This window comes from Trichosurus vulpecula, chromosome 8, assembly GCF_011100635.1.
Source record: "Trichosurus vulpecula isolate mTriVul1 chromosome 8, mTriVul1.pri, whole genome shotgun sequence".
In the NCBI taxonomy this organism is placed as follows: domain Eukaryota; kingdom Metazoa; phylum Chordata; class Mammalia; order Diprotodontia; family Phalangeridae; genus Trichosurus; species Trichosurus vulpecula.
Window position 1 is genome coordinate 235106973 of NC_050580.1, and position 14877 is coordinate 235121849.

Below are 14877 nucleotides of genomic sequence, written 5' to 3' on the forward strand. Positions count from 1 at the left end.
GGACTGCTGGTTACCCCCAACCTGGTTTAGCCCATCTGTGGAGAATGTTTTACTGGAGTATGGTTGCTGTTCATGCTACAGTTTCTTGGAGCCACAGGTGAGAGTTGGGTGAAAATGGATGCCAAAGGTAGATGAGCAGCCTTGAACACTGGAGAACTGAATATAAACTGAAGACAAGGTCCCTGCCCTTTATGCCCTCATATTCTAGTTGGTTGCCTGTTACCTTCCAAACAAAGCATAAATACTTGATATATTCAAGGCTCTCCACCTGCGGACTCCTTTCTAGCTTACCAGACAAATTCTGGAGAAATACACCAGAGAACACAAGAAAAGACCCACAAGCCCTTGTTCTTAATGAACTTTCAATCAAATGGGAGGAAAGAAGTGGTGAAATTAACTGAGGAAGAGTGGAAGAGAAAGAGTGAGTATTAAACATTTATATTAAGTACCTGCTAGGTTCCAGGCACTGTGCTAAGTGCTGGGGATACAAAAAAAAAAAAAAAAGCAAAAAAGAGTCCCTGCCCTCAAAAAGATTACAATCAAAGGGAGAGACAACATGCAAACAAATACTTAATAACTGGCCCTGACACAATGACTTGGGCAAGTCTCTTATCTTCTCTGACCCAAACAACTCTGTTAAGATTGTAAGGTTACAGTGGACATTGGAATCATCATCATTTCCCTAGGGTTGTTGTGAGGTTAAACTGAGATATTTGTAAAGTGCTTTGCCAAAGCTTAGAGTGCTATATAAACGGAGCTATTATCATTAGCATATATTTAGTTGCCAAGTCTCCTCATTCCTACCTTTGAAGTATTTCAATTCTGCCTTCATAAAGTCTCTTGTACTTAACCTTTCCTCTGACAGGATCACCACCCTCCTCATCTCCTGACTGGACTATTGCAATAGTCTGCTGGCTAGTCTAAGCTGCCTCAAGTCTCTCTCCATTCCATTCCAATCTCGGTGCATAATACACTGCCTGGCACATAGTAGACTCTCTAAATGCTTGTTAGATTGACTTGACTTCCCTTTGACAGGTCTTAACACTAATCCCTTCAGGGTTTGGGGAAGGCCTTGATCTTAAACTTGACTAGAAGTATTTTTTCTTTAAATTTGGTTACCACTTTTAATCCATTTTCCATAAGCTTTAATCTTTTATTCTTGACCTTCTACACATTTTTATGACTGGGAAAAGTCTGGAAAGAATTTTATGCTGAAGAAACATTTACTTCTCAGTATTTTAGTTGAATGAAAAAAGAGTTTTGTCATAGACTTCCACAGAGCAAATGAAGGAAAGTGGAAAGTAGTCTAGTTTAGCTGGAATGTAGAGTATATAAAGGTGAGGAATGTGTCTGGTAAGGTAGGAAGGAGTCCAGAGGTGGAGAGCCTTGAATACATCAGGTATTTATGCTTTATTTCGAAGGCAACAGACAACCAATTAGAATATGAGGGCATAAAGGGCAGGGACTTTTGTCTTCAGTCTATATCTTTCAATGCCTAGCACATTGTTGTTAACTCTATTAATTGGTTTTCCTGCCTCAGTATTTACCTTCTTCCATCCAACCTCCATGTAATTGCCAAAGTGTTCTTTAACATATCAACCCAACTGACTAGGTCAACTCACTCAACAACCTCTAGTGGCTCCCATTTGCCTCTGGGGTCAAATATAAACTCCCCTGTTTGGCATTCAAAGCTCTGCACAGCACCGGCCCTGGAGTCAGGAGGACCTGAGTTCAAATCCAGCCTCAGACACTTGACACTTATACTAGCTGTGTGACCTTGGGCAAGTCACTTAATCCCAATTGCCCTGCCAAAAAAAAAAAAAAAGGCAAAAAGGCAAAGCTCTGCACAATCTGGCTGAAATCTGGTCATAGACACTTAGCTATATAACCCTGGGTAAGTCACTTAACCTTCTTTGCCTCAGTTTCCTCATCTGTAAAGAGCTGGAAAAGGAAATGGCAAATCACTCCAGTTTCTTTGGCAAGAAAAACCCAAATAGATTTGACATGACTGAACAATAACAGCTTAGGTTCAAATCCTAGTTCTTCATTTTACTATCCTGTGTGATTTTGGGTGAGTCGTTTAACCTCAGACAACTTCAGTTTTCCTCCATGAGGCAGTTGGACTTTGAGGGATGTCCTTTCCTACCCTCCACTTGAGATCCTGTAGTCTTCCCCTACTTGTGGCATTGGGCCCTAGGATACCAGGTAAGGGTAAGGGTAAGGATGAAAAGGATGGTAGCCCAGAACCTAAAATGAGATTCTGTATTCTCTGGGGTTCGAGATAAATGGGCAGAACAGGTTTCTTTGTTAATAGAATAGGCAGATTTTTAAACAAGAGTATACTCGAGATCCTGCCCCAGCTCAGTTCTTTTTTTTTAAACCATATCAGGCTGCCTGGTCAGATAGCTAAGCTAGCTGTACTGTTCTTAAAGAGAATTGGGCCTCTTGGGTAGGAAAGAGCCCTCTTCGGTCTTCATCCATCACAGTTAGCTTATCACTCCACAGCTGAAGTGCCATTAATTAATATTGTCATCAGGTCTGGGAATGGGCAGGGACTTCCAAACCTTTGGGACTTATCAATCTCCCCCTTGAAGCAATCATTCGGTAGCATCACTGCATCCTACACTCTCAGCCTCAATCATTCCTAATCCCTTCTTACATGGTGCTTTTTAAAATCTATAGCTTCTGGGTGCTTTAAGGATCAGGACTTAATTACAATCCATGAGAAAACCTCTGGAGAGAAAGTTAAGAAGTGATTGAGGGGCCTGGAAACTTCAGAGAAGTTTATGGATCACTTTTGTAATGATATCCTATTTGTTCATATGGTTATTTTAATTTTCTGAAGTCCTTTAAAATCTCTGCTTGTCTGGTTCTCACATCAACAGGGTTGATGTGACAACTATTATCTCAATTTAGCAGATAGAAAAGCCAAGAACCAAAACCAGATAAAGTGACTTTTCCAAGGTCACCATGTGAGTTTTAATGTGAAATCTAGTATGGAAATACAAGTAATGCTTCAGGGAAATGGTTTTCTGGGGCATCTATTCAGTCATAGGTATTTGTGAAGGCACTGGAATCTTTCCTGCTCTTTCTTTCTCCCTGAAAAAACCAACTTGCACCATTAAAACAAGTCTTCTTTGAATAGAAAGAAGGTAGCTTAAAAAGGTACATTGCTTCACAATGGGTCACTTACCAGAGCCATTTCTGCTTGACTGCTTTACCTTGAGAAATCGGTCTCCATTGAGGTGCTTCACTACCTTCTGCCTTGGTCCCTGGAAAACTATTTGAGGCTTTGAGATTCACAGGATCACAACTTTAACCCAAACTCTTCTTAATTTCCTTGTTACTGTTGATGGCATCACCATCCTGCTAGTTACCCAAGTTCCCAACCTCTAGGTGCCATCCATCCTTGACCATTCATTACTCTTTCCTATTCTTGTCCCCCCTCCGAATAAATATGTAATCTGTCGCCAAATTCTGTCATTTCTATTTTCCTAATTTCTCTTGTATGTGTTCTTTTCTACCATTCTGTGTCCAAGCCATAATCGCTTCATCCTGGATTGTAGCAAGAGTCTTCTGGTTGTTTTCTCGGCCTCAAGAATATCTTCCACTCAGATGTCAAAGGGATTATATTCAATAAACTCCAGTGGATCCCTACGATCCTTCACGATCAAATATAAAATCCTCTGCTTGGCTTTTAAAAGTCCATCATAACTTGGCCCTTCTTACATTACTAGGCTTCTAACACCTTAGTCCTTCCTTCCCTCTCCCACTTACTCTGACTCATTGTCACCGTTGTTCAGTAGTGTCTGACTCTGTGACCTCACGGGCCATTCCAGCCTCCACTATTTCTCAATAGTCTGTCCGAGACCATGCTTGTTATTTCCATGATACGTTCTATCTATCCATCTCATCCTCTGCCATTTATCTGTCCCCTTTTCCTTTTGCCTTCAATCTTTCCCAACATCTGGGTCTTTTCCAATGATTCTGGTCTTCTCATTATGTGACCAAAGTATTTAAGCTTTAGCTTTAGCCCCTGATCTTCTAATGAACAGCCTGAATTAATTTCTTTAAGTACTGACTGATTTGACCTCCTGCTCTCCGAGGGACTCTGAAAAGTCTTCAGCACTGCCAATTGACACTCAAAAGTGTCAATTCTGTGGTGCTCAGCTTTCCTTACAATCCAACTTTCACAGCCATATGTTGCTATGGGAAAAAGCATAGCTTTGTACAGTATCTGGACCTGTGTCAGCAAGGCAATATCTCTGCTTTTTGGTATGCTGTACAGATTTGCCATAGCTTTCCTTCCAACCAGCAGTCATCTTTTAATTTTTGCAATGATCTTTGAGCCCCAAAATATAAAACCTCTGACACTGCTTCCATTTTTTCTCTATCTGCCAGAAAGTGAATAGGACCAGTTGTTAAGATCTTACCATAATCGTTGCCCCCGCACTACCATTGTACTCTGTTTTTTCAGTCCAAAAATTGACTTATAACGTTTCATTGTGTAACCAACCATTGCATGGTATAATGCCACTTAAAAGGTAAACAGAGCATCAATGTATTCACCAGTGGCATATGGATACACATTTATTTCTGGGAGCCAGGAGCCTAGAATTCTTAGTGCATGTGCATTGTCCAGAAAGCCTATTTGTGTGGTTTGTTTAAAGAACTTCAGTACTAATGGTATAGTAGAGCATGAGGCACAAGGGGAGTGGCCAAGCTGCTGTGAGTAAGTCACGTGATATGGTAAGACTCGTGTCTTTGAGCTAGCTAAGCTGTACAATTCATCTGCCAGGGATACATTAACGCGTGAAGCATTTCTTTCTGATTATGGATAAATACAAAAACTATTCTGCGATCTTCAAGCTGAAAATGATTGTGTTTGCAGAACAGCATGGAAACAGAGCTGCGGAAAGACGGTTTTTAGTGAGTGAAAAGTTGGTGTGAGACTGGCCGAAACTAAAAGACAAGCTAAAAAACACAAACCTTTCTAGATGCGCGTTTAGAGGTCCTAAAACAGGCAAGTTTCCACAAATCGATGAAGTGTTTGTGTGCGTCAACGAAATGCGTAACAATGGCTGCAGTATATCTTATGAGATGTTGCAAATGAAGGCACCTGAGGTAGCCAGCAAACATACCATTCTTACAAGTCAGTTTAAAGCGAGTTGTTATGGCTGGGTGATGAGTTTCAATCTGTCTGTGGGAAGGAGAATCTCAATATACCAAAGGTTGTTTCCTGATTGCATTGACAAAGTTGAAAGCTTTCATTGCTTTGTCTTGCACGTGCCCCAGGATACTCACTTTCTTAAATCGGTAATGCCAATCAGATTCCACTATTTTTCAGTATGCAACAGCACTATTGCATTAACAGGATCATTGAATGTATCTATGAAAACCAGTGGTAACGAGAAATTATGTTGCATGGTAATGCTTACCATTACAGCTGGTGGAAGGAAGTTACCTGCTTACATAATTTTCAAGAGGAAAACAATGCCTAAGGGAATGCAATTTCCTCCAGAATTCATGTATGAGTGCAACCAAAGGGTTGGATGAACTTAGAACTCATGTTGGACTGGACTAAAACTGCGTGGAACAGAAGACTCAGTACAGGACTGAAATAGCCAGCTCTGCTTGTTTTAGATAGTTTCCGAAGTCACATCCTGAACAAAGTGAAGTGACGCAGCAGGTAGACATTCCCGATGGCCTAAGATCTATCTTGTAGCCACTGAATGTATGTGTAAACAGCCCTACAACAATATCATTTGTGTCTTTCTACAATGGGTGGATGATGAGTGGCAATCATCAATTGATGTGTGCTGGAAATATTAAGTACCCTTCCTTGGAACTGATATGCATGTGGGTAATTAAGAGTTGTGACCTTATACCACATAAAACTGTTATTAAAAGCTTCCAAAAGATGGGAATTTTGAATGCACTAGATGGGTCTGAAGATGTCACACTATGGCAGAGCCAAGACAACATAAACACATCTAATATGAGTGGTGCTGAGATAATGAAACCAATGATAGTGGCACAGAATCTTTGGACACAGAAGATTAAACTTTGTGAGTCCAGACTTCACAACACTGTAGTAAATTTTCACAAGTGTAATATTTTGACTACAATGCACAAATCAATAACAACTAATGTGTTAACTTTATTTTTCAGACGGGAAAATGTTCGCTAAACTGTCTTGAAGAAATGTGCATTGATTTGGACAATTCAATTTTAACATATATTCATGAGCATTCCATGCATCCTAATCTTGCACCAAAGTCAGTTTAGTAATAAATGATTTTGAAATAATACCAGCACATTTTAAAGAACACTTCACACAATGGTCACACTCCACTTTTTTGCGCCCCCCCCCCAAAAAAAATTTGGCATAAAATTTGCAACAATTATGCAGTAGTGTTTTTTGATGTTAAGCTTCAAGCCAGCTTTAGCACTCTTCTCTTTCACCCTCATCAAAAGACTTCTTAAATCCCCAGCCTCTTGGTGTTTTTTGAACAAGATATTCCCATCTTCCAATTTCACTGGCTTGCTCTTCTGTCCTTCATGTTTGGAATTCTCCTTCCTCATCTTTGCCTAGTGGTTTCTCTGGCTTCCTTTCAGTCTCAAGCCTTTTCCACCCTTTCTTAATTCTAATGCCTTCTCTCTATCATTTCTTATTATATATTTCCTATTACATATATAGAACTGTTTATATATGTGTGTGTATATATCTTTTCCATATCTTTCCTTGTATGAGCTCTTTGAGAACAAGTATTGTCTTAGGCTTCTTTTTGCATATCAGTTCTTTGCACAGTGCCTGGAACAAGTTTAATGAATATTGATTCATTAGGAAACTTCCTCATTTTTGCAGATGGAGGAAATTAAGTCCCAGAAAGGATAAGTCACCTGACCAAGGTCATACAGATAAGTGACAGATGGGATTTCGAGTTAGCAAAAAAAAAAAATTAAGTACCATTTAAGTGTCAGATATTGCGCTAAGTGTTGGAAATACAAGTCAGGTCTTGGTTCCAAACCCTTTTCCTGGAAAATGTTTCTTCTTGAAATACCTTTGCTTCTGCCAAGGTTTTGATGTCCTAGGACTATAGTCAGATTCCTTAGTCCTTAAAAGAAAGGTCCTGAGATATATGGAAGGTAATCTTATTGACAGTTCTACTATCTCAGGGGAAATCTAGGCAGATGTTGAAGAAAAAACATTAATCCTGAACTATGTGTTTTTTAGGGTCAAATCTGCCAGAAATAATTTTATTTAATTTAACATTAATATCAAGGCAAGTTCTGGTTTAACAAGAGAACTGTCCAAAATTATTCTTACTCTTCTGACATGACTCAGCACCAATTTCAGATAACATTTATAGGAATCTATAAACTAGGAAAGATCACATGTAAAAGTGCCATTTTGGGTTAACACTTCAAAAGAGCTGATTAAGATAAGCCATCATCCCATTTCTTTCTGGACCACAGCACAGTAAGAATCAATGGGAATTCTTTCTCAGTGAAAGATTCCCCTTGCAGGTAGGTAGCAGAAGCAGTTACATAAACTAAATCAGTTATCTCTGTATAATGATTTGGGTGGTTACCATCCTTAATCCAATTACCTAAGAAAGGTGTTTTTGTCTTTTGACCTATCATTTTTCCTAGTGCCTTTTCCTGGGAAAAGCAGCCAACAACTAACCAACCAACCAATCACTTAACAAGCATTTATTAAGTGCCTCCTACATTATTAGACTCTGGGGAATTAAGGCAGAATTGAAACAGCCTCTGATGTCAAGTTTATATTTTATTAGGGAATTTATATTTTATTAGGGAAACAACATTTACATATATAGTGTATATGAAAATACAAAAAAAATGTAATTTTTGGGGCAGGGAGGCACTAGTAACTTAAGATGAGGGAAGCTTCGAGTGGAAGGCAGCACTTATGCTGGTTTTTGAAGGAAACTTGGGGTTCTAAGGTCAGCTAGGTGTGTGCCATAGTGCACAGAGCCCTGGGCCTGGAGTCAGGAAGACTCATCTTCCCGAGTTCAAATCCAGCCTCAGATATTCCCTAGCTATGTGACCCTGGGCACTTTGCTTCAGTTTCCTCATCTGTAAAATGAACTGGAGAAGGAAGTGGCAAACCACTCCAGAATCTTTGCCATGAAAATCACACATGGGGTCAGGAAGAGTCAGTCACAACTGAACAACAAAGAGATTCTAAGAGGCAAAGATGAGCAAAGGAATACATACTAGGCAGCCAAAAATCAGACATCATGGAGAGGGGGGAGATGTCATGTCTGTGGAGAAACAAAAAGGCTTTTTCTGGACGGTTCTAGAGCATGTGGAGAGTAGTTCTGAGTTCCTTGGGGTCAGAGGCTTTGTTTTTAAAATATTTTTCAAAAATTTTTCACTAACAAATAGGAATTAAAAGGAGTGCTATATACTTTACCATATATGAAGTAGAGAAAAAAAAATAAGATTATACATGAATCTTTTGTCTGTGTATCTCCAATGCTTACTTAGCACTGTACCTGATAGAGAGTAGCACATGTTTGTTAACCTAGTGACTAGGTGACCTTGGGTAAGTCACTTAACTTATTTGACTCCTCTCTGGACCTTAGTTTCCTACCTTCATGAAATGAGGGAGTTGGACTAGATGTTCTCTCATTTCTTTTCCAGCTTGAAATCTGTGTTCCTATGTATTCAGTAATCGCAAGGCAGGCAAGGTACCATGAGTGATTACACTCCTTCCCTCTTAACATCGGGGAAATTAAAAGTCACTGTGACCACCTTTGTGTCTCTCTAGCTCTTCCCCTTTCCCCCTTGGCCAGACTGCAGAAATGGACCTTCTTTCCCTGGTGGTTGCACCTTTGGGGAGTACCCTTTCCCTCCCACCTCTTTTGCCCCAGGCACAAAACCTGCTAGTTTTGACTTGGTATTCTGGTTTCTCTGCCTTCCTAGGGACTGGAATAACAATAGACACATTTACATAGCACTTTAAATTTTTGCCCAGCTGCCTAGAGTGCTACCAACTTTGAATGGACACTAAAATGGCTTTTTCTAAGCCTAGTTTAGAAATAATCATCGTTTTTCTCCAGAAGTTTTTGGTCCATAATGATGGGTGCCTCTGTTTGGACTGAGGGTCTCCTATGAAGGTGGGGTTTAAACCTTAACTCTAACCCTGGAATTCAGTGAATGAGTTGCAGAGTTCAAAGGACCAGCGATGGGCTCCTGTGGCCCTGGGGGAAGGGTGGCTTGTTTGAGAAGTAGGCAGGGTCAAAACTAAGAATTATGGCCTGGTCTGAGAGAAAGCCTGTCAAGCAAAGTCTAGAGTTGAGGTTTCTATTATGGGATATCAAACTAGACAAAAAGCTTAATCAATTCAGCTTGTCTGTGGGCAGGTTAGCCTTGCCTTCCATTTTCTTCTAAGTAAAGTGCTTTGTGAATCTTAAAAAACTATATAAATGTTTGCCATTGTTATTTCTAAGCCCCATTAAATGGAGTGCTCCAATCCCTACTTCCTTCCTTCACCTCCTTGTCCGTAGCTGAGTCCAAAAGCGGGGGCTTATTGTCCTGTCCTAAGCCTGCAATGTTTTGAGAATCCTGCTTGCTCCAGTTCATTTTGCAAACTAAACATTTGATGCTCAGGTATCACCTGGAAGCCATTGGTTCTTCCGGTACCTTCCCCCCTACTCTTTGTCTTTCCTCTATTTACACCCCCAATCTAAACCCATCCAAAACACACCTTTGTCTGTGCCTGAGGCTTTTATTGACTTAGCTTTTGGCGCCAGGCTTTCTGTATACTAGAGTTTGTGCAGACTTTCCCTTAGCAGAAAAGCACCTTCCTACCCCCAAGTCTCATCAAAATATTCCTAGAAGAGAGAGACATATCCATTATCCACAGGGAAGATCTACTTATTCCTTCTCTTATTGGTCAGAATGACCTGGCAGAGGTACCCTACTGTATTCAATTTTGAACTTGGAACATTAATCAAGTAGGGAATGATTTTTTTTCCCCACTTAACCCAAATCCTCAAAAGTTTGAGGTTGAAGTTAGATAGGGGGAGACCGTGGGTACTGGGGAAGCATCGGTTCTGGAGTCAGGTGATCTGGTTTCGAATCCTGCATCTGAGGCTAATATTACCTGTGTGACCTTGGGTGATTCACAACCTCCCTGGGCCTCAAGTTTCCTCAGTTTAAAATGAAGATGTTGGACCAGGTGGCCTCTGAAGTCCTTTTGAGTGTTACATCTAGGATCTTATTGGGGGACAGCTAGGTGGCCCAGTGGGTAGAGCACCAGCCCTCGTGTCAGGAGAACTTGAGTTCAAATCTTGCCTCAGACACTTACTAGCTGTGTGACTTTGGGCAAGTCACTTAACTCTGATTGCCTCCTTCCTTCCCCCCAAAGGATTTTGGCAAAATTTTGCCATTTCATCAGTAAGGAACCCAAAGTGTTACAAAGGCAAGGTTAAGCTCTGGGTAGAACATCTCACTGCCAGGAGTGGGGAGAGGGTCTGGGTACAATTCCCAGCAGGCAAAGCACTAAGTTAGAGAGAGGTTTGACCATGGAAGCTCCCCTCTTTATTAGGGCTTATTATAACTTTGTTTTAAAAGACATTTTCCCTCCTTTCCTTATTCCTCTCCTCACCCCACCCAGAGGGCCATCTCTTAAAAAAAAAAGAATTAAAAATGGAAAAAAAAAAAAGCGTTGCTGGAACTTTTCCATTGTGAGTGAATTGGAAAGATTTATTTTTCTCTTGTGGGACTGTATCTCTGATCTTATGATGGAAATCATTGGGAAAATAAGCCTTGCATTTCAGAAATCTATTTATAGGCGGCTTTGTTGGAACACTGTAGTTCCACAAAGTTAGATGCACCTGGCTAATGCTTCTGGGTGGTTTAGGAAACCAGTGGGTATCACCTGCACTGCAAGAAAGATGGTGGCCCAGGACAGGTCATGGCTTTTCTGGCCATGGAGAATCTTTTCTTTTCACTGGGATGTTTTAGGGATTGGACAATACCAAGGGGGCATTCAGACATTTGCTCAGTAGTCTTTTTAAAAATTTGCAAAATTTTCAAAATTCTGGACTTAAACACCAAATAAATTGGACTTTCAATCAGGCAGTAGAAAAAAAAACATTGGTTGTATGTGAAAATAAAAATATTTTATAGATTGCTTTGTTTTAAATAATATAAATTAAATGTATAATTTTCAAAACTCTTCTACTTATCTATGATTCTTTTTGACCTTCCTATTCTGCTCTTCTGTGCATTTACAATAAATACTTCAATGATCTTTTCTTATTTCTTGCTACCCTTTCCCTCTCCCTCCCATTCTCAACTGAAAAAAAAATACAGAATCCTTGTTACCAATTAATCAATAAACATTTAAGTGCCTAATATATATGCCAGGCACTGTGCTAAGTGCTGGAATATGCATAGTCAAGCAATACAAATACCCACGTTGGCTGTGTCTAAAAATGTATTTCTTATTCTCCATTTTGAGTCCATCATCTTTCTATCAGGAGATAGGGAGCATGCTTCACTGGTCTGATGGAATCGTGGGTGCTTTTTGCAATGGTTGGAGTTCTTAAATCTCTCACAATGGTTTGTCTTTAATATAATCATAGTTCTGTTCACTTCATTCTTCATCAGTCAGTTTATAAAAGTCTTCCTAGGTTTCTCTGAAACCACTCCTTTTGTCATAGCTTTCAAGGTGGCTTGAACTTTTCTAGGATGGCCCAGCAGACCTGAAGCCCCTTATCTAGTCTGATGTTGCATAATTATCACGAAGCTATTTTGCTTGAGAAAATGATACAGGTGTTCTAATGTGGTGGGTATTTGCTCAAATTGGTGGGCCTATTTGGTAGCCAATGTCAGGGTTGGACAATTCAAGAAGGTACTGGCCCTTTGACCTGTGACCCCTATAGGCTGTTTTTTTTTTTTGTTTTTTTTTTTTTTTTTGCTGTGAGAGGTGCTATAACCTACTTTGCTCAAACATGGTGGTTTTGGGAATTTGGTTGTAGGATTTTGCTTGACATTAGTGGGTTTTGATCTTATATAACATTGTTCCTGTAGAGCTGGAATGCACCTTGGGGTACATCCAGTCTAACATTCACTTTGAAGATGAGCAAATGGCGGGCCAGAAAGACTAAGGCTACTATTAAGTAGTATAACTGGGAAGCCAACGGACATCCCTTGACCCCAAATCTGATGATCTTTTCACTAAGAGGTGTAGCATACTGGGAGGTAGTTTCCTTGTGGGCTGACTTCCTATTTAATCAATCAACCAATCAGTACTTAGTAAGAACCTACTGCTAGGTAAGCTATACAGGGTACAGAAATCTATCTTGCCCTACAAGAAAGTAAGAGGGAAGGGGCAGCTAGGTGTCCCAGTGAATAGAGCACTGGCCCTGGAGTAAGGAGGACCTGAATTCAAATCCAGCCTCAGACACTTGACTTTACTAGCTGTGTAACCTTGGGCAAGTCACTTAACCCCAATTGCCCTGCCTTCACCCCTCCAAAAAAAAAGTAAGGGGGAAGGGGATAAGGCAGGGGGTGATAGATGGGAGGGCAGACTGGGGGAAGGGGTAACCAGAATGCATGCCATCTTGGGGTGTGGGGAAGCAAGCGTCTGAGGCTGCATTTGAACGCAGGTCCTCCTGACTTGAGGGCTGGTGCTCTATTGACTGCCACTTAACTGCTCCACCATGATGTCTTACAATTATTTATTTATATTAGTGAAATGCTGGATATAGTGTTTCCTCAATCAGTATTTGTTGGGCAAAATAGAGCAACTGTGGTGGAATGAACAGTGGCTCTGGATTGCAATCTTGGCTTTTATTTATTCCCTATGACCTTGAACAAAAAATTTTTGTCCTCTCAGGGGTTCAACTGATGGTAAGATAATCTCCAAGCTCCCTTCCAGTTCTAATACTATAAATTTCATCTTGTCTATTATTGGAGCTTCTTTTTGTCTAGATAGATGCAAAGGAAAAATTCTTGGAGCATCATACTCCAAGACAGAGCAGATATTGTCTCTGCAGTTAATCCCAAAGTCAGGAGAGATAATTGGGACATTTTGTCTCACAGGCCCTTTAAAAGAGGGAAATCCCTTTCTGGTTTCACCTTTAGTACCCTAGAAGAAGCTTATGATTGTATATAAGACTCTGTGGGCAGCTAGGTGGTAAAGTAGATAGAGCACTGGGCTTGGCATCAGAAATTATCATCTTCCTGAGTTCAAATCTGACCACTTACTAGCTCTGTGACCCTGGGCAAGTCACTTTACCCTGTTTGCCTCAATTTCCTCATCTGTAAAAACTGAGCTGGAGAATGAAATGGCAAACCACTGTAGTATTTTTGCCAAGAAAACTCCAAAATGGGTCCAGAAGAAACAAATAGGGCCCTGCATACCTGGTAGTCAGGAGTACTTAGGTTCAAATCTCTGTTTAGACACTAGCTTTGAGCCCCATGACAAATCACATTTCCCTTAGTTTCCTCATGTGCAAAATGGCAGGAGGAAAAGAAGTTGATGGCCTTTACCGTTTCTTGAAGCTCTAAATCTACAACCTTATGAATGAGATGAGTGAGGCTCTTGAGCATGGTTTCTCTGAATGGAGAGGAGGAAGTGATACTCCAGGAGTTGACACTTGAGTGCCATAGGCATGGAGAATAAATACGGCTGGGTAATAGATTTTTATCTACTGTCTTGACTTAATCCCTAGCTGAATCCCTTCCAAATTGCAGCCAGGCCGCTGTTTGTACAAGTTAAACATTGATTCAGCTGCTATTGGGAGGGATTCAGGGGAGCACAGAGAGAGTGGGAGTGGGGGAAAATAAAGGGGACAGAATTGGATGACTAATCACCAATGTAAGGCTTAACTCTTGTGTTCCTGAGGTTGTCTTCTTACCTTTCTGCGTGAAGGTGCTGTATTTAGGATCTGCAACTGCTTGGGCACTGCAAAAGCAGGGTGGACAGGTGACAAGAAGTCCAGGCCTGGCTCTGAGCCATACCAATAGTAGAAGGACTGTTTGCTGTGGGCTGTTCTACCTTATTTATCCCCCTCTTTTTGCCTCTCCCTGCCATATGTACTCGGGGGCAAGCATCAGTGCTCTGTATAGTGGAAATAAGTTGACGATCTGGGTTTGAATTTTACCTCTGATACTGCCCTTGTGATCTTGGGCAAGTGAGCCTCGCTTGTAACTGCATTCCCATCCATAAAATGGGAATAACAAGGCTTGTATTATCAAGACCACAGAGTGGTCTTGACAGAAGTGTCAAGGCTTCATCAACCTTAAAGCCTTTTATACATTTGTCACAAAAGCCCTATATTGATACTCACGACATGAGGTGACCTTGGGTTTTCAAAGGCCGTGCAAATCCAGCACCAGTACTGGAAGGTTTATTCCTTTGTGCCAAAAGGGCTTCGAGTACCCTTTGCTCTAATCAGAGAAGAGGCATCTATTTCCAGCTCAAATCGCCTCTCACACAGACTCTTGTAGCAGCCTCCAGTCATGATCACCCCATGCTCAAAAACACTAGTGCGTCTACCTTCAGCCTGCAGAATCGATGACACGATCCTCGATATAGCGTTCAGGCAATAATAACCTTTATATCGTTTCTACTACATTCCAGGCCGGGCCGTTTCCAAATATTAAAACAATATTCGGAGATAGGCCCATTTTGCCGATGAGGAAATTGATGAAAATTGAGGGTGAATGACCTGCCCAAGGTGAATCTGAGCTAGATTGGATCTGAGCGCCTTCATGGAGGCAAGATGGACAAAGATTGTGGGAGGGGTTGAGGGGTGGTCTGGGTGACTAGAGGAGGGGCTTAGGGAGGGCCTTGAGGAGGAATCTAAGGAGGAGCTTGGTGGGACTGAG